The sequence below is a fragment of the Coptis chinensis genome, chromosome 4 (assembly GCF_015680905.1).
Source record: "Coptis chinensis isolate HL-2020 chromosome 4, ASM1568090v1, whole genome shotgun sequence".
NCBI classification, from domain to species: Eukaryota; Viridiplantae; Streptophyta; class Magnoliopsida; order Ranunculales; family Ranunculaceae; genus Coptis; species Coptis chinensis.
Window position 1 is genome coordinate 14,623,979 of NC_141459.1, and position 21,334 is coordinate 14,645,312.

At 38.3% G+C, this 21,334-nt stretch overlaps 2 pseudogenes; one reads left to right on the top strand and one right to left on the bottom strand.

The window, feature by feature from the left end:
* The first annotated feature begins 306 nt into the window (after positions 1–306).
* On the top strand, positions 307–1,086 carry LOC147502089 (thiosulfate/3-mercaptopyruvate sulfurtransferase 1, mitochondrial pseudogene; annotated as a pseudogene).
* A 4,665-nt stretch (positions 1,087–5,751) lies between these two features.
* Positions 5,752–6,123, bottom strand: LOC147502090 (zinc-finger homeodomain protein 2 pseudogene; annotated as a pseudogene).
* Positions 6,124–21,334: the final 15,211 nt, after the last annotated feature.

A 21,334-nucleotide genomic window follows, 5' to 3' on the forward strand; every position in this document is an offset into this window, starting at 1 on the left:
TGGTGAGGGAGTCTCAGACTCACTTATATGCATAGCCTGAGGTCGAGAAGGGACTTATTTGCTAGTGATGGTATTCGAGATGTTGTCCGGGTTGGAGATGGAGGCCGAGACTCGGCCCTTGTTGGGGCTTGGGGTTGTGAAGATGGACGTGGAGGAGCTACTCTTGGAGGCCGACATGGAGGCCAGGTTGATGTGGTGGGCTGAGTTGTTTGTTGTTGGGTAGGAGGTCGTGGGGCAATTGGTGCTGGGTTAGTGAACCAGGGAAGACGAAAAAGACGAAATGGATGCCTTCCTGATTGATCTGCCATGGCTAGTCAAGAAAGTTATTTGGGATATGTCGCCAGCCAAAATGGAGATGATGGGGGATCCGGGGATGTTTTACGAGCTAGTGGTGAGGCAGCGATAGTGGAGATGGGGCCCGAGAGGTTTGTTGGGGGTGGGTGGGTAGTGAGAGATGGCGATGTGGTATCTACTAGTGAACCTGTTGTTTCAGCTGATTGGTTGCATGTGAATATCAGAGGCCCTGATGTGAAGGTTCTGGATGCATCTTGGTACATGCCAGACGAGAAGAGAAACCCATTTCGAGAATAGTAGGTTGCCCGCATTCCAGGTGCACTTTTCTTTGATGTAGTTGGAATTTCAGATCGAGCTTCAAATTTACCGCACCTGTTATCAAAGGAAGAAGCTTTTGCTGCTACGGTTTCAGCACTTGGTATCCAGAATAAAGATGGGCTGGTTGTTTATGATGGAAAAGGAATTTTTAGCGCCGCTCGTGTTTGGTGGATGTTCCGAGCGTTTAGACATGAGAGAGTTTGGGTATTAGATGGTGGCTTGCCACAATGGCGTGCTACAAGATTTGATGTTGAATCTGGTGCTTCAGGGGATCCTATTCTGAATGCTAGTGTTGTGAGTGAAGTAGTGGAGAAAGTTTATAAGGGACAAGCAGTTGCTCCAATCCCATTTCAAACTAAATATCAGCCTCACCTTGTTTGGACGCTTGAACAGTGTCTTGCGGTCTTGTTCTTCGTTGGAGGATTTTGTGTTAGGGATTTGTATTCGGAGTCAGATGATAAAACTTGGGTTTGAGTCGAATCCAGTTTTGGGGAGTGCTTGGGTTGATTTTTATTCTAAATGTGGTTGCTTTTCAGAAGTTTTTGAAATATTTAAGGCTACGGATTGTGGTGATGTAATTTCTTGGACGATGATGATCTCTTCATGTGTAAAAGCTCGGGAATGGGGCATGAGAAGTTTGTTGGGGTTGTGTGGTAGTGAGAGATGGTGATGTGGTATACTGGAATGAAGCTCCAAAGGTGCTACTACCAGAAAATAATATCGTAGGTGTTTGATGAAATATGTGGGTTGGTGGAGTAGTGTGTGGACTTAGGGAGTGTGGGTGACGGCGTAGTGTGGGAATTGGGGGTATAGTGTGGACATTGGTGGACTAGTAGGGTGTAGATGGTGATAACAAGATAGGTGTACCCACCGGGGTTTTCGGGCTGTTAAAAGAGGTGGACAATCACGCCGAAAGTATTGCCAAAATGGTGACGGTCTAACAAAGGGACAAAGATAGTCCCTCCTTTGTGTTATTGATGATTTTAGTTTTTGTAGAGTATCCAACGTGAACAACATCGACAAATGGAGGAAGTTGGAGACAAAGGAACAATAGGATCAATAGATGGGGTTGAGATCAATGGCTTGGCCGGCTGAATACGGATGGTAAGATGATTACAAAAATGTAGAGGGCATACATACATCGCGGCAGGTTACAGAGAAAGAGAAGGATCCGCGGAACAGAGTTGAGATTGAGCGGGTTTATTGCGGGATATAAAATTAAGTAAGACGAGGGGGTCGAGCCCGCACTAGTTATACGGGAACCTCGGCGGAATCTGCTGGTGTCTCTATGTAGTGAGGATGTTGGGTCCACTGTGATGTGGGAAAAGATAGAGAGGAGCCGCCTAAGCTAGAGAACCGGGGGATGAGCCCTCATGGACCCCGCGGTCTAAATCAAATATGGGGCAGGCTGAGCTGTTCTCGGATAAGCATTCGAAGGAGAGCGGAGGGGTTCAAGAAGACCTTTCGATGGATATGCCGTGGGGCTATCCGAATGAGCGCGGGGATGAGCCCGCGGGACCCTCATGTCCGAATCAAACATGGGGTAGCCGAGCCGTTCTCGGATGTGCATTCCGAAGAGAGCGGAGGGTTCGAAGAAGACCCTTCGCGGATATGTCGCGGGGCTATCCGAATGAATGAGGGGGATGAGCCCTCCGCTGACCCCTCGTGGTCCGAATCAAACATGGGCAAAGCCGAAGCCGTTCCGGATAAGCATTCCGGCGAGAGCGGTGGAGGGTTCGAGAAGACCCTTCGCAGATATATCGTGGGGCTATCTAAATGAGTGCGGGGATGAGCCCTCCGCGGACCCTCGTGTCCAAACAAATGGCGTGTGGGAGAGCGAGCTGCCCTGCATCGGGCGCATGTCCGGCCTCGAGCGCAGATAGGATCCACGGACCCTCGTGGTCAAAACAAATAAGCGTGTGGGGCAGATAGAGTTGTCCTGCATCGGGCGGTCCGAAGCCTCGCGGGATAGGATCCGCTGGACCGGTCCAAACAGCCGCTGGGGTGGGGCAGAGTCAGTTCCGGACTTCGGTCCAAAGCCTCGAGCCGATAGGATATCGCGGACATGAGATCCGAAGTCAAGCCTCGGGGCAGCGGAGTTGCCCTCACTAGACTCCACTCACGAAAGAGATAGTGAGGGGATGAGCCCCTCCGCAGATATGAGATCCGAACCAAACATGGGGGCAAAAGCCGAAGTTGCCCTCATCGACTCCACCCCGGCTCAGACAAGCAGGGCAGAGGCAGGGGAAAATGAACCCTTTATGGACATGAGATCCGAATCAAACAGTGGGGAAGCCGAGTTGCCCTCATCGGACTCCACCCCGAAAGCGAGACGGCGGGGGAATGAGCTCTCCGCGGCACATGAGATCCGAATCAAACATGGGGCAAAGCCGAGTTGCCCCTCATCAGACTCCATTCCAGAGCAGAGATAGCGGGGGGGGATGAGCCCTGCAGATATGAGATCCGAATCAAACATGGGGGCCAAGCTGAGTTGCCCTTCATCAGACTCCATTCCAGAGCAGAGACAGCAGGGGGGATGAGCCTTCAGCGGACATAAGATCTTAATCAAATATGGGGGCAAGCTGAGTTGCTCCTCATCAGATTCCATTCCTGAGCAGAGACAACGGGGGGGATGAGCCCTCCGCAGACATGAGATTCGAATCAAGCTTGGGGGCAAGCTGAGTTGCCCCTTATCATACTCTATTCCAGAGCAGAGATAGCAGGGGGGATGAGCTAGCCTTCCGCGAGTCGGAGTTCCAAATTGCAATTGGGAGCAAGCAGCATATCCAGAAGAAATAATACTATTGAGTTTGACAAAAGAGAAATAAAGGGGACGAGGCCCTTTGCGGACGGGATATCGAGTTCTATGAGTAAGTACAAAGGGGATGAGACCCTTGGCGGATACAAGGTTGAGTTCTACGAAAGGGAAATAAAAGGGGGAGACTCTGTGGATATAGTAGTAAGTTATGTGAAGGAGAGCTTATGGCGGGGTTGAGACACTCCGCAGACATAGTGGCGAGTTTTCGGAAGGAGAGATGTTGGTCGAGGTGAGACACCCGCGGACATAGTAGTGAGTTCGCGGAAGGAGAGCTTATGATCGGGCGTGAGACACTCCCGCAGACATAGTGGTGAGTTCTCCGGGCGAGAGATGGTGGTTGAGGTGATACACTTGGACGGGGTCGATTGAGTTCGAGAAGGAGAGAGCAGTGGTCGGGGAGGCGTTCCACCGACATGGTAGTGAAGTTCTATGTGAGAGGTGTCTTTGGCTGGGTTTGAGACACATCATGGGCATTGTATTGAGTTGAAGAGAGAGTGAAGGGATGAGACCCTTCGTGGATATGCGTTAATAGGGTATACGAATGAGAACCGATAGATTGAGTACTTCACAGACATACGGTCCAGTAGCAGAGTACATGGATATGAAATGTCCTGAGGAGAAGAAGACTACGTACAGTCATAGGATACTGTGGATATCTAGAGTTCAAAGAGAGAGACAAGGAAGTTTGAGGACTTCTCGGGTCCGCCGTCGTCATCGTCGCCGAACCCGAGAAGGGGCAAATGTAGTAGCCATATTCAGGGATGTATCACATAGGTACTGGGCCAAGAGATAAGGCCCAGACCATAGTATATATTGGGCCCAGAGAGTGGGCCCAGGACCATACTATGCCTCATGAGTAAACCTAAGAGAGGGATATAAAAAGAAAGGGATGAGAAGAGAGGGATGGGGGTTTATAAAGGAGGCAGAGAGGGGTGAGGAGAGGGAGGTGAACTACGACGGCTTTATCCCGAAATGGGTATGTAGGCAACTGAATTGGTGCAGCCGATAATGAATAGAGCTCTAATATAAGTAAGATTATTGGTCGCGGTAATTGGTTGCAACAGTAAGTCTGGGACAATGTATTGGGCCAACTGTATTTGGGAGTTTTTCTTTGTCATAAAGGTACCCAAAGGAAAACAAAAATTGAAAGTCCCATTCGAGTTGAAAAGGCAACAACAATGTTGAAAAAATAATAAAATTACATTCCTCTGTTTTTTGGAAAAAACGAAACAAAAATGTATAGCTTGGTAGATTTTGCATAAGATCTATTGAAATTCAGTGCCAGTGCTGATGTAGTTAGGCTATATGGAGTAAAAATCAGTTCGATAACCGGGTTGCTTACCATTTATGGCCGTTAATGTGAAGGCCAGTAAAAGCTTTAATTGAATGAGATACAATAGAAGTATGATGAGCAAGAGCTTTTGAAAGTGTATAATGAGGAAACCATATTTTGTGCTAGAGAGGTCTTCAAGATCCATTTCAATTGTGGTAGTTTAAAAATAATTTGAATGAGAATATGTGAGTGACAACGTCTGAATTATAAAGTGTAGATTATATTATCCCAACGACAACAAGTTTCAAAACCTTACGAAAAGAAGCACTTTAAAAAATCAATGAGAACTCTCATAGCCCTTTTTGTTTAATAAAAATATGAAGACCAGCTCAAGAGCATGCTAATTAACACCTTATAAGAGATTAAATAGTTGTGGTTGGGTTTTTTGCTGCCGTTGAATATATATCAAGTAACCTTGAAATGCATGTTTGGGATTGTAGAGCCCACATGGAATACAACAACTAAGTTGTCTCTTTTTTTTGATATATATCAAGTTCTTTTTTATAAGTGCTGACTATTTATCAGAGCTTGCTACTTATAAGTTTATGTAACTAAAGCTTTGCTATGTACTTATACATGTGATACTTATAAATAGTAAATATCTATCATAAAAAGGGTCTGCCACGTACTTATAAGTTGCTGGAAAAAAAAACCCAAAAATAGTAGTCAACCACTTACAATTAGAATAAGTAATCAGCACTGACAAAAACCAAAAATCAAAGACGCCCTAATCCTGCATGTCCTAACTTATAGTCTATCAAACTGGAGTTATTAAATTTAATATAAAGATGTTTTGGAACAAATTCAATAATGGCTCAGAATTTCATCAGTTTACACGCCGAGAAAAATTGGTCAATATAATAGTAACGTCCATTTTACAACAACAATAATGTAAGATGCAGGATAAGTTGTCACTTATTTTTCACCTTTTCCTTTTGTTATTATACATCCATACTTTGAAAACATGTTTATTAACTCCAATTTCCCATCAAAATTGACTAAGAGCAGTATCATCACGCTTATGTGTTCTCCAACCTAATATATCAGCAAATTGTATCATTCTATTCTGCTGCATCTTTGTGAACTTTGTTCTAAACCGTTTGCTATTCACACTATTATAATCACCACTCCCACCGAATTCTTCTAACATTTGATCATCAGGTTCTTCTAACAGTGGTGCTTGATTACTTCCAACTGTACCAGAGAGCTCTTGACGGTGAAAATTCCTATGGCACCCACACGCGGCACATTTAAGATAAAAATCTCTATTTTCAACAATATGACCACCATGACTTATAGGTATGTAGTGACCACATCCATCTTTAGCATGCCCGCCAATTGAAGCAGCATGATTTCTCATGCACTTTTTATGACTCGCAACCTTGTGTTCTGATGTAATGAACGATCCACTGTTGTTTGACGCGGTTGTTGTATTTGTGAATGGAACTATGCTTAATTCTAGAACCCCCTTTCATGATCTTCAAAGATAAATGAAATTTTTTGCTAGGAAAAAAAAATGTCTATGATGAAATGAAATATCCTCATTTTATAGCCGTAACGTGCTAGGGTTTTAAAAGTTGAACCCACATTATTTTCTTATAGTGATATATCTACCAACAATTCTAATTATTTGTATACATCAACGATCTAGTTTTTTAACACAGAAATGTCAATCTGTCAAACAAATATTTTATTTTCACGGGGCACATAAAGGGAAACTTTTGTCTATAGCATTTAAGTGCTATGTATGGGTCCCACTTTGTCAATTGCTGGAGAAAACACTCCATTCAGTGCTTCATTTTTTTCCTTATATGGGCCTCATTGTACGCTTACTCGAGCCCAACGCAATCCTAACTCTAGTCAAACGGAATGAAGTTGAAGTTTATTTCCTTGCGTCAGATAACATTGAAACCCAAATTTCAAATAATGAAATATGTATTATTGTTGAAGTAAATTATGTTAACTTAACGTTACGACATGAGAAAACTAAATCATAATTAATAGTTAATCGTAACTAAATTATAACAAAATAAAATATCCTCTTCATTGTGAAATGTTTTTTTGGGTTGGTTTAATATAGAATTTGGATGTAGAGAATTGAATGTTTGCATCCGTTAAAAAATGTCATGGGTCAGAGACTCATGGTTCCATTTTATTAAAATATTTTGGTCCCTCGGGGTGCCATAGTGGTCATAGGTATTAAATGCACTTTGACGCTGCAACCTTCTTAAATTCCGCCAAAGGCATTCAACATTCTTCTCACCTTAAAAATAGCTCTTCTACTCTAGCATCTGCCAAGTTCCATCTATCAGAATAATATTTTCTTCTAACTATTCTACATAATTAAGTGTATTTTTTTAAATCTTTTGATAATCGAAAAAATTATGTGTTTTTATATTTTGTTTTCAAAGTCTTAATACAAGAGACGGGATGATACACTATTTTGAAATGCTACTGTGATGTTGGCTAAGTTCAGTCAAACATGGCATATATCAATGTATGGAGAAAAATGATATAGCTATTTTGATTGAGCCGCGCCAATATCTTGGTAATCTTTCTTCACAAGCATTTTTTTTTCTTGGAAATGTAATTTGAAAAATAGAACGCAATAATTTGTAAGTTAGTTGAAACCTGAATCACATTGACGTAGAAATATGACGTGGTTTTATAGTAGCTAACGCGTACAATTCCATGAGAGCTTTAATTATTTCTGACATGCGTTGAACGAATGGATGTTAACATGTAAGTTTTAAAGAGGTGTTTTACAGTAGTTGCAATAAGTTAGTAAGCAAAATGTTTATATCCACAGAATAATATAAGAAAATTATCAATAATAATAAAAAAATATTTTTAACTAAATCTATTAACATGATACAATTTATGTATTTAAAAAAAATTAAAACAAAATCGACGTTCGTTGAACATTCACATATATTTATTTAGGTCTAGACACCTAATGCTACCTTCCATAATAGTAAACAACACAAATAAATATAGTTAATATGACGACCCTTTTTGCATCTTCAATCTCCTTTGCATAAATATCAACTTCGTAGCAACATGGTTGACGTTAACTGTTTATTTAAACAAATAGTTACCAATATAAAATCATTAAAATGTCTAATTGTTCACATAAAAAAAACAAATAAAAAAATAAAAAATCACACAATACAACAAATAAAGGAACAACATAATAATCTTGTATAATAAGCACTCAGGATTGTAATCAAAGGAATTACTTTAAACAATTGGGGGAAAAAAAATAAAACAACTTATTCATTTTTTTTTTAGCAACTATGAAGACCTACAATATCCAAATTTGTTATATATATATATTGGAGGTCTCTGAAAAACGATATAAACCAGAAATATTGTTTTTTTATTGGAAACATCCGTATTTGTTACCAATGCAGATATATTTTTGCACTGACATTTATTAGAAGATATTTTATATATTGCAACATTATATTGCCATAGTCCAAAATTATCATAAATACAAAAAAAAAAAAAAAAAAAAAATTAAAAATAGTTCAAGTTAAACAGTATATATTGAAAACTCGGTATATATAATGGATTTGAAATGATTTAATATTCGGCACTGATTTAGCGCATTTATTCATATTAGGTAGATGGTTTTCCTATATATGCTAAGTATATTAATAAGTAGTTAAAGAAATTACATTTAACATTTGGAACAAACTAAGACATACGACTCATTATTACTATTGTTTTTCATTTGTTTGTTTTGTTTTTTGTTTTTTTTTAAATTGTTTTTGTAACTATAAAGGCTTAAAATATCCAAATTCAAATTGGCCCGAAATGGGAAATATATAAATAAGACAAAGGAGCAAAAAGAATTATGCATAAACTAAGAAAAATTAGATCATGAAAGAGAAGTAAACAGTAGCCTGATGGGGTTAACGGTTGTTTGTAGTCGAGGAGATGCGAGAAATAAACCTAGTTGTTCAGGAGCTTTTGAAGAAAATCAAGAATTGGAGAGAGAATCTAAGCAGAGATGGGAGGGAGAGAAAAGGCGTAGAAGACAAAGCAGATAATATATTTTTCTTTGGGTGTTATTGGGCCTTCTTATGTTCTGCCTATAATCAACTTAAATATTTTAGATTTAACTTTTGCAATTAGCTTAACTATTTAAGAGTTTACGCTAGCTTTTATTTTGAACAAAAAAAAACATTTGTAATCATTCACTGTTAAATTCAATAAATATATGAAATGTTAGATGTATCTCATTGCATCGAATATTTTTTAACATTAAGGTATATATACCAACTAATTATATATGAAAATAATCCAGCTTTATGATGTTGTTTTTGTTGGTTTATCTTTTTTGAAAGAATAAACTAACTGCGAAAGATGTAAGGGTCAAATGCACATCCACTGTTGTTGTAATGAAAGCTCTGTAGATGCATAATAAACACCATTATGTCTTTTCCAATTGTCTAGAATTGAAGCAGATAAATCAATTGTATAAACCTCAACTTACCCTTTTTTTTAACGGATATAATCAATTGTTTTCAATAAACTAACAAAATTAGAATTTTGGATAAGTAAAAAAAAATGGTGGTGTAATTAAAAAATGTAAAATAATAACATAATATTCAATTTTGTCAATTAACGTATTACTTTTGTTTTTTGGATATGGAAAAGAAAAATGCCAAAATAGAAAAAAGAAATTTAACTCATAAACTTAATAGGTTGCACAGTTGTTAATGGGTGACAAAATTCTTTGAACAATTATTGGTAAAAAGTGAGTTTTTTTTTGGAAGGGATGTTTTTCCAGCTTTGATTTCCATTATCGTCTTAATGAGCAAAGGAACAGAGTCATTTGTATGTTTAACACCGCTTTTCATGGTTGCCACATTTGAAACTCCAAACTCATGATAAAAAAGAATGATGGGTTTTATAAAGTTGAGTGTTTGATGAAGGGGTGGTGGAAAAAATTATTGGGTGGGGGAGAAGGATCCAAGGATACATGTGCGGTTGCTGTGAATAGGATATGCTAATTATGTTTCGAATGTTTGTGAATAGGATATGCTAATTATGTTTCGAATGTTGAGAGTGGAAGGAAATATGCACATGGTTGTGACCGAATATAATATGGTTTTTCTTGAATTATTTGCTAACTTTGTATAAAGAGTAATGCAAGGAGACAGACATTTGTAACCGAGACCAATCGATAAGTTCTGTAGCAACATTGTTTTGAGTCACATATCGTGTATTCTATACACAACGCAAAGTCAAAGATAATAATAACTATTTAACACACTATTTAGGGGTTGATTTTTGTATATTAATTAAAATTTAACAAATTGAACTAAATTAGTTAGTATAAACAGTTGGTTGATTATAAGACGGTTAAGTGTATCGAGGGGTGGTTTTTTTTTAATAGAGTCCCTTTTTTTTGTTTAATATGGGGTTAGATTTACTTTCACTTGGATGACGTGGGAAATTTGATACCGCACGATAATATGTTTTGAATTTTAAATGATCAACGTATTTGATATGTTTGGGATGAGGTAGTGGGGAGGCAGAATTAGTTAGGTGTGTAATTGATGTTAATGATAAAATATATTAGAATCAAAGAACTTTAAACAGTTGTCCAACCGAATTGGCTATTAAATTAAATATAGAATGTTAAAAGCAAACGTGATATATATAAATGTTTTGTTAAGAAATTGTTGGGGCCAAACACTATTTGCCTATACTTTATTTATTTAATAATAACACAGTTGGGTATCCTTTTAATTCCGAAGGTTGGTTCACATATTATTTATATGTGTTGTGCGTCGGGAAAATTGTATTATTTTCAAGTTGCCTTGGTAGTTCTAAAATGGATCTTCCAGATGTAGTCAGGTCGGTTTCTCTTGACAACGATGAAGTTATGGGTAATGTTGGCGCGCTGGCTGATAGCACTGTTATTGTTCAAACCGATGCAATAACATCTGTTGTTACGGAGAAAGACAAGTGTAAAGATATTGATGAGTCTAAGAAGCAAAAGGCCATTGAAGAGGTTCTCACATGTTTTCAGTGTACCTGCGTCGGTAGTAGGTGTGGTCGAAGTAGTGTATCTGCTTCGAAATCAAACATCAATCAAGAAAGGATGCTATTTACTAATGGAGTTGGTGTGGGGCGTGGAGGAAGCACTGATAATGTTATTTTGAAATTTGTTGATGCTCTTAGTGGATTAAGCTTTGTAAGTTTAATTTAAATGCCTATTTTTTTAAAATATTTTTCGGATGAGAAATGATTTTATTTTCTGTTAATTACCAATTTTATTTAGGTGCAATTGATTCTTCATGGTGTGGGTCGTCTTTATAAAGAATCGTCAGATTTTTAGAGTGACTGGCTTGTTAGTTTAAAGACTAAAAACGAAATGTTGGATGTCAAAACCAATATTTGTAGCACCATTACGAAAGAAACTGAAGAAACGGCCACAAAAGATTCCAAAGAAGAGGACAAAAGACACCAAACCACGTGAGTAAAGTAATTTGACTAATCGGACGTTTACGAACTTTGGACTTTGGACTGCGGACGTAAAAGGGCAAAAACCCTAAAGGACTGATTATCAAATGGCGCCGCTGCCGGGGACCATGAGCTAAATCAGACGTTCAGTGAAATAATGGAGTCATTGTATTATAATGGTGAGTATTCCCGCGGTGACCCGGGTTCGTTCCCCGGCAGCAGCGCCATTTGATAATCAGTAATTTTAGGGTTTTTTTTTGTCCTTTAAGTCCGAAGTCCAAAGTCTGTAAACGTCTGATTAGTCAAGTTACCTTACTCACGTGGGTTGGTAACATAGGTCGAGTAAAGGATCGTCAATACCTTAGGATTAGGCAAGGTTCACAGCTGGATTTACAACCTTAAAGGATTAGTGAGTAGGATTTTAGTTTGATGCTTAATTAAAACTTGGAATGCAAGTAACATAAAATTACGATAATTGATTTCTACATAAAATAAACAGGGATAAAGATACAAGAAAAGGGTTAATCATAATCATGCAAAATCAGTTTCCATATTTAGAGTACCATATCACTACAATTCTAATCTATCTCGAATTCATAGACAAACCCGAAACGGCTGATAACCCGTAAAAACAATAGAATCCTAAATATTAATGCTACAAGAACACTAATACGAAATCCTACCGTTCTTACGTTTAAATCAATTATTCTTACTCTCAAAACATAATCATGCAATATAATGAGTAAGGAATTCGTTCCACTCTTAATTCTCAAGACTTAAACAAATTCAATTGATCCAACACAAGGAACAATGGTGAGAGTGATGTGTTTGGTGTTTAAACTAAAACTAATTGTAAATTTAGGACAACTAAATCTAAAGATTCTAACTTTATGAAATTTAACAAACAATAATTAAAATCTAACATCAATAACTACGAAATGACTAACAACCAAGAAATGAAATTAGATCTAAGCAATAGATAAATGACAAAATCGAATTTGATCAATAATAAACTACTTTATTTATCTAATGAAGCAATAACAATATTTTAATACTTTAAATTAAAACAAGGAGAGTGAAAACTAATTAAAATGAAGATTTAATTCTAGATCTAAAAATTATTCTAACCCTAAACTCCATTAAAATTAGCTTCCTAACCTAACTGCCATTAACAAAGATTCAAGCTTTTGTTTTTATACTTCCAGATCCAAAAATCGTGCATGGGCTTGGAGCCATGTTTTGGGCCGGAAAATCGGGCCCAAAACCCAATTTCTTTAGTCCAAAATGGGCTCTTCAGCTGCAGTTGGCTTCGACAGATGTTTCGTCCACTTCTGCTCCTCTGAGTGGGTCAAGGCTTGGACCATTGCAAAGCTCTTTCCGAGTCGGTCGTTTTGACGTAAGGTAGGCCCAATTCGAGGTCTAAGTCCAAAGATATGGCACTCGGAAGTTCTCACGACTTTTGCTCCTTTATCTCGCGCTAAAAGTGGCACATTTTCGCACATAATGGACTTTGAAGCCCTGAAATGTATAAAAACACGTAATCAAGATTAACTCTTACTTATTATTCACATAATTGGTCTATGATTATGATTATTAAGGGGTTAAAACTACAGTTTTGGGCTCTTATCAAACCACCCCCAAAACAAAGATTTTGCTTGTCCTCAAGCAAAGATGAGAAATTAGAATAAGTGACCAAAATGGAGTTCTATCTACTCTCGTTTACTGAGAGCGATTGCATTGACCATATGCAACAAGGCCTTAAACCACTAGGAATTCCCTAGTGGACGAAGTTATAGCCTCAAGAGAGAGTTTTCAATTGAAGGTACTCACAAACTTCATCTATACTACAACGACTAAGAAATAAAACTATTGTTTCCTCATTCATGTCTCAACTATCTATACATCTCACTAGCAATTGAATACAGAATAATCATGTCGAAACCTAAGCTAATATATGCATAATAATCAATCATCTACGAATAAACATATATACAATGAGTAATGCTATGAAATGCTTAGCGTGTCCGTTTACGAAAACTTCGGAATAGTCCCTTAAGTAGGTCCTCACATAAAAGTCAAGACAAAAATCACTCTGATTTTTTCGCTCAAGTTTCGCTACTCCGGTGTGCAGTGGGCACACTTTACCTTACAATCTCAATGACAACAAGGAAGCCGGGTCGATCAAACACATCCGCCACTTTTACTATCACACTAACCTATTCCTAATTGAGGCTAGAGGTCTTTATTAGGTGTCAAGGGGATTAGGAGATGGTTTAAGAAGGAAGGAAATGGATATTCTAGAGGACAAGTCTGAGATAATAGAGTCTTCATATTATGTAACTAGAGAAAACCTTGTTATTTACTTTTGCTTCTACACTTTGTTTCCATCCTTAGCCATATTTTTCTTTTCTTTGGCCTTTGACTCCCTTTTATTCTATTTTTTGGAGTTTTTATTTATTTATTTTTTTTTTTTTTTTTTTTTTTTTTTCTCTTTGGATGGAAACTTCTTTTCTTTATTTTTCTGGAAGCAACTAACTAATTTTTGTTTACTGAGGTTTTCTCTTCTTCTTTCTTCCCTCATTCTATTCTCGGACTTATTCTAAATTGGGTAGGTTGATTTTTATTTTGTTTTGTTTTGTAACAGGGGTAAAGGAATTGTGGTTTATGGAAGGCTAAAGAAAGGCTCAGAGGGGGCTTAATTAGCGGAAAATAATTCATAGGTTTGAATTTCTGGCTATATCGATCCAAAGAGGGCCTAAATTCTCGCTTAGGATATGGTTTAGTGATCAAGCAAGTGGACGTGTGATTTCTCTATCCGGATTTTACTTCTCCCTTGTGTCATTTCTCAAATGTTTCGCTCATATAAGGCTTTTAGGCTATATTCTCACAGGATTTGTAGAATAAGTACTCTAGCCTAGATTTCAGAAACTTACTGCTAACAATCATAGATACTCATGTAATAAATTTATAGATAGATGCAAAGATTATTACCTACATATTAACCTAAGTTTCTAACAATTATTCTGATGCAACAACATTGAGACTTCTAGATTGTTAAGAGCATGGAGAAAGAAAACAATACCAATATTCCTAAGTGTATAGCATACTTTTTATTTATATTTTTTTGAATTTTGAAATTTTAACTAGAAAACAAGTGCACATTATACATATCTATATCCTAAAGGATGTCTTAATTACCGTGTTTCTATGCCCCCAAACAAAAAGCATGCTTTGTCCTCAAAGCATTTAAATAAAGAGGGTAGAAAAATACCATGGAAATGCGTGAAATTCTGGAACATCTGCAAAACAAGGTGAGAACATACTAATATAGGAAATTAAAAAAAACTGACGCAACTCTATAAGAGTTTCATCCATTATGGGGTTAACAAGAAATAAATTGCTTGGGACATAAGCAGACACTAACTGAAACTAAAAACATACCTCCACTTCATCGTTTACTCGTCATCCTCCTCTTCTATAAAGAAGTGAGGTTCTTTCGCATCCTGCCATGCCATTATAATTTGCCAAGCTTGTGGCCATTTATCATCTACGGATCCTAACCTGTTAAGCGCCACTTGGTCGGATGGGGTGTAAGGTGCAACCTGATGAGGTTGTATCCTCCACCCTCGCCAAGTCATTGCGACGGAAAGATTGAATAATAGAATTGGTGGGTCTCACAATGTCGAACCCCAACCCGGTCCGTGAAACGGGCACAAAAATAGGGAAGAAACATAGTATAATAACGGCAAACTAATATAGGCATAAGAAGATACTTATGCCTCCCCGCTATGGGCTCGTGCTAAACTAGACATTAAGGTCTTAGGAAGGTCATATAGCAGCGTTCCTCGCCTAAAGCAAGGAAAACATCGCAAGTGGCATCATTCGCGGAAGAAAAATGCCACTCCCCTAATATGTTTAGCATGATAAAGAACATTACCATTATCACATTAAGGGACAAGCTACCAAGGGCTACGTTATATGTCCCTTGGTCCTCTACACGGAAAATGCCGGACCCATAAGCCTCATGCAAAAGTCATAAGTGTAGACATGCATATTATCTACCCAATAGCATCATGGGTCTTGTATTTCAAATGGGCATGGCAAGTCCAAGAACAAATGCTAGCAAGAACCATAAGCGGTTCCCGCCTACGTGTGTGATCACTTCACAAAACCAAGCACCATAAGTAGTGCTTTGAAACAAATCTTTGAAAGATCTGTTCGGTATTATTATAGGAGATGTCATCTCGAACTCACGCTCTAGAACAGCTGCGAATGAACCGGGAACAACCCATGGAAAACTGGAATTTTTCTGGTCGACGGAAGTCGTATGGAAAGGCAACTAGAGCGAAGTCGCTCGTGTATTTAGAATTCGGTGTTTGAGCCCGAAGTCGCTTCGGTATGGCGAATGGTGGCTATGGAGGTCCAGTAGTCGAGGTATGGTCGCTCCCAAGATGAGGGGCGGTCGGCTCGACAAAATTCTTCAAAAAGTAAAAGGCGCGAAGCGCTCGACGACAAAGCGCCAGCGCGTAAGTTAAATCAAAACGGAGTTTAGAGCAAAAAGAAGGTAAAACTTGGAGTGGAAAGCGTTTTTTACAAAGGAGCGAGGTGGGGGTAAGAATAGGAAGTTTAGTGATCAAGCATGGAAAAACCAAACACCCCACCCCAAACAAATTTTTGAAAACAAAGGTTTGTAAAAATTTGTTTTAAAACGTAGTCTTTTTAAAGTCGATTCCCTAGACTTAAAAGTGATATATATGTATTTACATGCAGGTTTCCCATATATCAATAATCTAAAAGTTGTGGGTCTTTCCACAAATAATTAACATGGAATGCACCATCAAAACGTAATTAAGCACCAAGATTTCCTATGGCGTATCTTAGTGGAATGAGAGTAAAGCCTTATAGATCTAAAACCTAATCGAAAGCATACGGTTTCTTCTTTGTCCTCCTACGAAGGGGATGCCAAGTAAATGAACGTGAGAAAATTGATGGTTGTGGAAGATACGTGGGATGTGAATAATTTTGAGAAGGAAAAAATGGAAAAAATGGAAAATTGTCAGGTGGCTTGTCCTTGGGTGTTACTTCTTCACTAGTTGGTTTTAGATAGTTATGAAGCATAGGAGAAACGCCAAGGACAAGTACAAACTCAATGGTTCTTTGAAAAGGTAGAGGGCGAGGGACATGCGTGATGGAAGGTGAATGAGTGACATGAGGATGTGAGGTGGGTGAATGGTGTTCAACTAGTGTTCTTAGGTCTATATCATCGAGGAGGCCTTGAGATATGCAAGACATTCCTCAATAGGTGGGTAAGAAGAATCACCTTTGGGATAGAGGGCTTAAAAATTCTTCTTCCGTCATGAGCGCCAAGAGATGAATGGATGTCAATCGGGAGAACTCAAGGAGTCGAAGGAAATCTTCCTCGATGTTATCTACGCCTAGGGAGTAGAAATTGTGATCCTTGTCTTCTTCCATAAGAGGGGTATCTACTAGTGTGGGGACTAAAGTGTCAGCCGCACTAATGTGAGGTACAAAACTCTCAATGGACTTCACTTCTCCTTCTATAGGCAAACCTAGTTGTCCCTGTTTTTGTCTAAACATGTTAACTTCTACGTAAAGATTTCCAAAAGAAAGAGTCATTGAGCCATCCCGACAATTGATTTGGGCATTGGCGGTTGCCAAGAAAGGACGCCCTAAGATGATGGGAATGGAATCATGAGCAACTTCTGTGTCGAGAATAACAAAGTCGGCAGGATAGTAAAAATCCCGAACTTTAACAAGAATATTTTCAACTACACCCTTGGGATACTTAATAGAACGATCGGCTAACTGCAAAGTCATTTTGGTTGGTTGAAGTATTGTTAGACCCAGTTGTTTATATAAATAAAAGGGAGTAAGTTAACACTGCTTCCCCATGTCTAATAAAGCGGTTGTTATGAAGGTATCACCTAAGGTGCATTATCTGAAGAGGGCGACCGGGGTCCTTGTACTTAACAATTCCGTTATGTTCGGATAAAGAGGGATATTGTTCGGTTAAGAATGCTTCGTGGGGTATGTTGGTTTTCCTCTTCTTGGTGCACAACTCTTTTAGAAACTTAGCGTGTCAGGTAGACTTTTATAGCTTCTAGAAAAGGTAGGTTTATAGTCAAATTTTTAAACACTTCCCTAATCTCATCAAAATTCTCGATCCTTTTTAAACACAACTAGTCTTTGGGGATATGGTGCTTTATCGCTATTTTTAGCGAGAAGGGATAAAAGTTTTATTAGTCTTTGCTTTATCTCTAGCCATTTTCCAACTAGGTGTCCATCTTGGAACCTCTACGGTGTAGGGTCTTCACTTTCTATTATTGGGTCTTGTAATGTTTTCCTTTTGGTTGTGGTTTAACCTGGTACTTCACGGTTGTAGGGTCTTGAGTTTCTATTATAGTATTTGGTATGGCATCATTTTTAGTTTGCGGGTAATCTTTAGGCATAGTCACTTGGTTATCAACTACTACCGAACGGCGAAGGGTAGGAGTACCTGTATGGAGTCCCCTTGGTTTATATTACCATTACTGATAAAAATCTTGTTTATTTCAAAGGCGGTGTTTGTTGACTTAGGATTAGGCATTGCTTGACTTGGAAACACGCCGGTTTGGTTATTATTTTGGTTAGAAGACATGTCAATAACCTTTTGGCACAAAAAGCGCATCATTTGCATCGTTTGTTTCATCATATTAGAGTTTTGATCATCCGATCTTTCATCAAGTTGGAGTTTTGTTGCATAATTTGATTTTGTTTCTCCAACAAGGTCACTACTACTTTGTCCGTAGATGGTTGTATTGGAATTAAAGCTTGGAGGCGTTCATGTCTTGATGTTGATAGTTAAGGTTATGGGTACTAAACCTCTATTCGGTCACCTAAGTTCCCTTGTCCTTGATGTTGAGTTAACCGGTTGAAGTGTGATGGTTGTAGTGGTGTTTGTGCATAGACAAGAGGACAATAGAAGTCGGAATGCTCAAGACTACAAATGCACATTACAACGAAGTAGAGTTAATGTTCATGACTGGAGTGGGTTGTTGTTGAGCAGAGATGGCATCTACCTTTTTAGTGAGGGCATCGATAAGAGTTTTCTTCGGGATCATGTTTAACCTCACGAGAAGAAGGAGAGGGCCGGGAGGAATCGTTACCTCCCCAATTGTTGTTCCTCTTAGATTGATCTTCTAAGAATGTATAAGCCTCTAAGGCTCCTTTACTAAGAAAACTACCCCGGTCATGATATCTAGAACCTCCTTATGATAATGTGAAAGCCCTTGAAGAAAGCCACGAACAAAGCGTGTCTTTCGCAAGATTATGATCTTGGGCATTCAATGAGAAGATCGATGAAACGATTCCGTGCCTCGAAAAGGATTCATGAGGATTCCGGGCCAAGAAATGAATCTTGTGAAGCATTTCATCTGTCTTGATGGTGGGTAAAATTGTTCCATGAACAATTGAACAAGTTGAGCCCATGAGTCCCTGAGAGTTTGGCGTTTGGGCGGTTAACCAAGACGCCCCTTTGTCGGCTAGGGTGAAAGGAAACACCCTAAGTTTAACTTGATCTGGACTTACGCTTAGGATGATGGAATGTAGTGAGAACTTGGTCTATCGACGATTTGGTAAAAGGCTTTCGTGGTCTAAACCATGAAAACCGGAAACAAGTTAAATATATTAGGGGGATTGAAAATCCCCACTAGGTCTGCAAAGAACGATGCACCGACTTAGGGCCATCGTTTAGGGCTTTATAAAAATCGAGAGAGGAGTCTCTTGTTCTTTAGCCATTGATGCAAGTGTAGTGTGTGAAATTCTAGATAGGCGTGTTGTATTTATTTCTATGAAAACAAGCCCGATTATACTGGGAATTAAAACTCCTCGGACGTAAGAGGCGAGGAGTGGAAGAAGGAGTACCTGAATGCCTCCTTGCTACAGCGTTTGAATAGCGTCTTGTATATCGCGTGTTGATTGTATTTAACAAGTTAGAAACGAAAAACTTGAAAATTGAAAATTTGAATCGAAACTGTGAAAATCCGGCAAATTCAGCTGAGGGCGCGGGTGCGCTCTCCCGCCATTTGATAACCCGTAAAAACAATAGAATCCTAAATATTAATGCTACAAGAACACTAATACGAAATCCTACCGTTCTTACGTTTAAATCAATTATTCTTACTCTCAAAACATAATCATGCAATATAATGAGTAAGGAATTCGTTCCACTCTTAATTCTCAAGACTTAAACAAATTCAATTGATCCAACACAAGGAACAATTGTGAGAGTGATGTGTTTGGTGTTTAAACTAAAACTAATTGTAAATTTAAGACAACTAAATCTAAAGATTCTAACTTTATGAAATTTAACAAACAATAATTAAAATCTAACATCAATAACTACGAAATGACTAACAACCAAGAAATGAAATTAGATCTAAGCAATAGATAAATGACAAAATCGAATTTGATCAATAATAAACTACTTTATTTATCTAATGAAGCAATAACAATATTTTAATACTTTAAATTAAAACAAGGAGAGTGAAAACTAATTAAAATGAAGATTTAATTCTAGATCTAAAAATTATTCTAACCCTAAACTCCATTAAAATTAGCTTCCTAACCTAACTGCCATTAACAAAGATTCAAGCTTTTGTTTTTATACTTCCAGATCCAAAAATCGTGCATGGGCTTGGAGCCATGTTTTGGGCGGAAAATCGGCCCAAAACCAATTTCTTTAGTCCAAAATGGGCTCTTCAGCTGCAGTTGGCTTCGACAGATGTTTCGTCCACTTCTGCTCCTCTGAGTGGGTCAAGGCTTGGACCATTGCAAAGCTCTTTCGAGCGGTCGTTTTGGCGTAAGGTAGGCCCAATTCGAGGGTCCGAGTCCAAAGATATGGCACTTTCGGAAGTTCTATTGACTTTTGCTCCTTTATCTCGCTAAAAGTGGCACATTTCGCACATAATGGACTTTGAAGCCCTGAAATGTATAAAAACACGTAATCGATATTAACTCTTACTTATTATTCACATAATTGGTCTAACAGTATGATTATTAAGGGGTTAAAACTACAGTTTTGGGCTCTTATCAACGGCGTCGAGTATCGATTCCTAGTGAGATGCACTCATCTCTGAGATCATCTTACTAGCATAAGAAGTTGACTTAACATTCCATCTCTGGAATATCACTTCAACTTCTAGTTTGATTTTACATCAGCTGGACAAACCAGAGGGCTGATGACCACCATAGGGTATCGTGCGAGACTTGACTAGGTATCTCACGAGACTGTTCTGTAGTATCAGCACTTCAAACTTGGTCAGACTCAGTCATTTTGGGATCGGATGTATAATCAAAACCTATTTCCCAAATAGTGATTCTGGAACATTAAAAGGCAACCTGATCCTCACATGAGCATCATTAACCCTCCCCTTGGGAGGATTTTAGCTTATGGTCCTTGGATGGATTGATTGTATTTGCTGTATACAATAATGAAGAACATGAATTTAACTTGAAGAAAAATGAATTTTATTAAAGTGAATACTTACAGTACTTGATACCAAGCTTGAAATGAAAAAGCTACTGAAATGTAAAACAACGTAAGGAAAATGAAAGCAAGAATAAAGTCTACCCCTTTCTCTAGCCTCCCAACAAATATATATCACCCCCCTCTCTCATTAAAAGCCCCTACATTTATTTCCTTTTCGGCTTTATGTTTCCAAAACATCCAAACCTTATTTTACAAGTTTTATCCTTTTGTTTCATAAAAATCCATACTTTTTTATAAGTTTGTTTTTTTTCCTTTTGACAAATCAATTCATGTATTGATTATTTTGTCTTGTCTTTTTCTTGTTTTGTCTTTTCTTTATTTGTAAGGTGGCACACAAGTGTTTTGCCACTTGTCTATGCATGATGACTTATCATTTCTTATAGACCCACAGAGTGGGGTCCACATGCTGTGTCTAGTGGCGGTTAATTTTGGCATTTTACAACTTTTCTGTCTAACTGCGTAGAGCTCATCGCCTAGTAGTTGTTCGACCAGTTCACTTTGAAATCGGCATCGAGGTTTGAAAGATGTGAGCTTCGAAGTT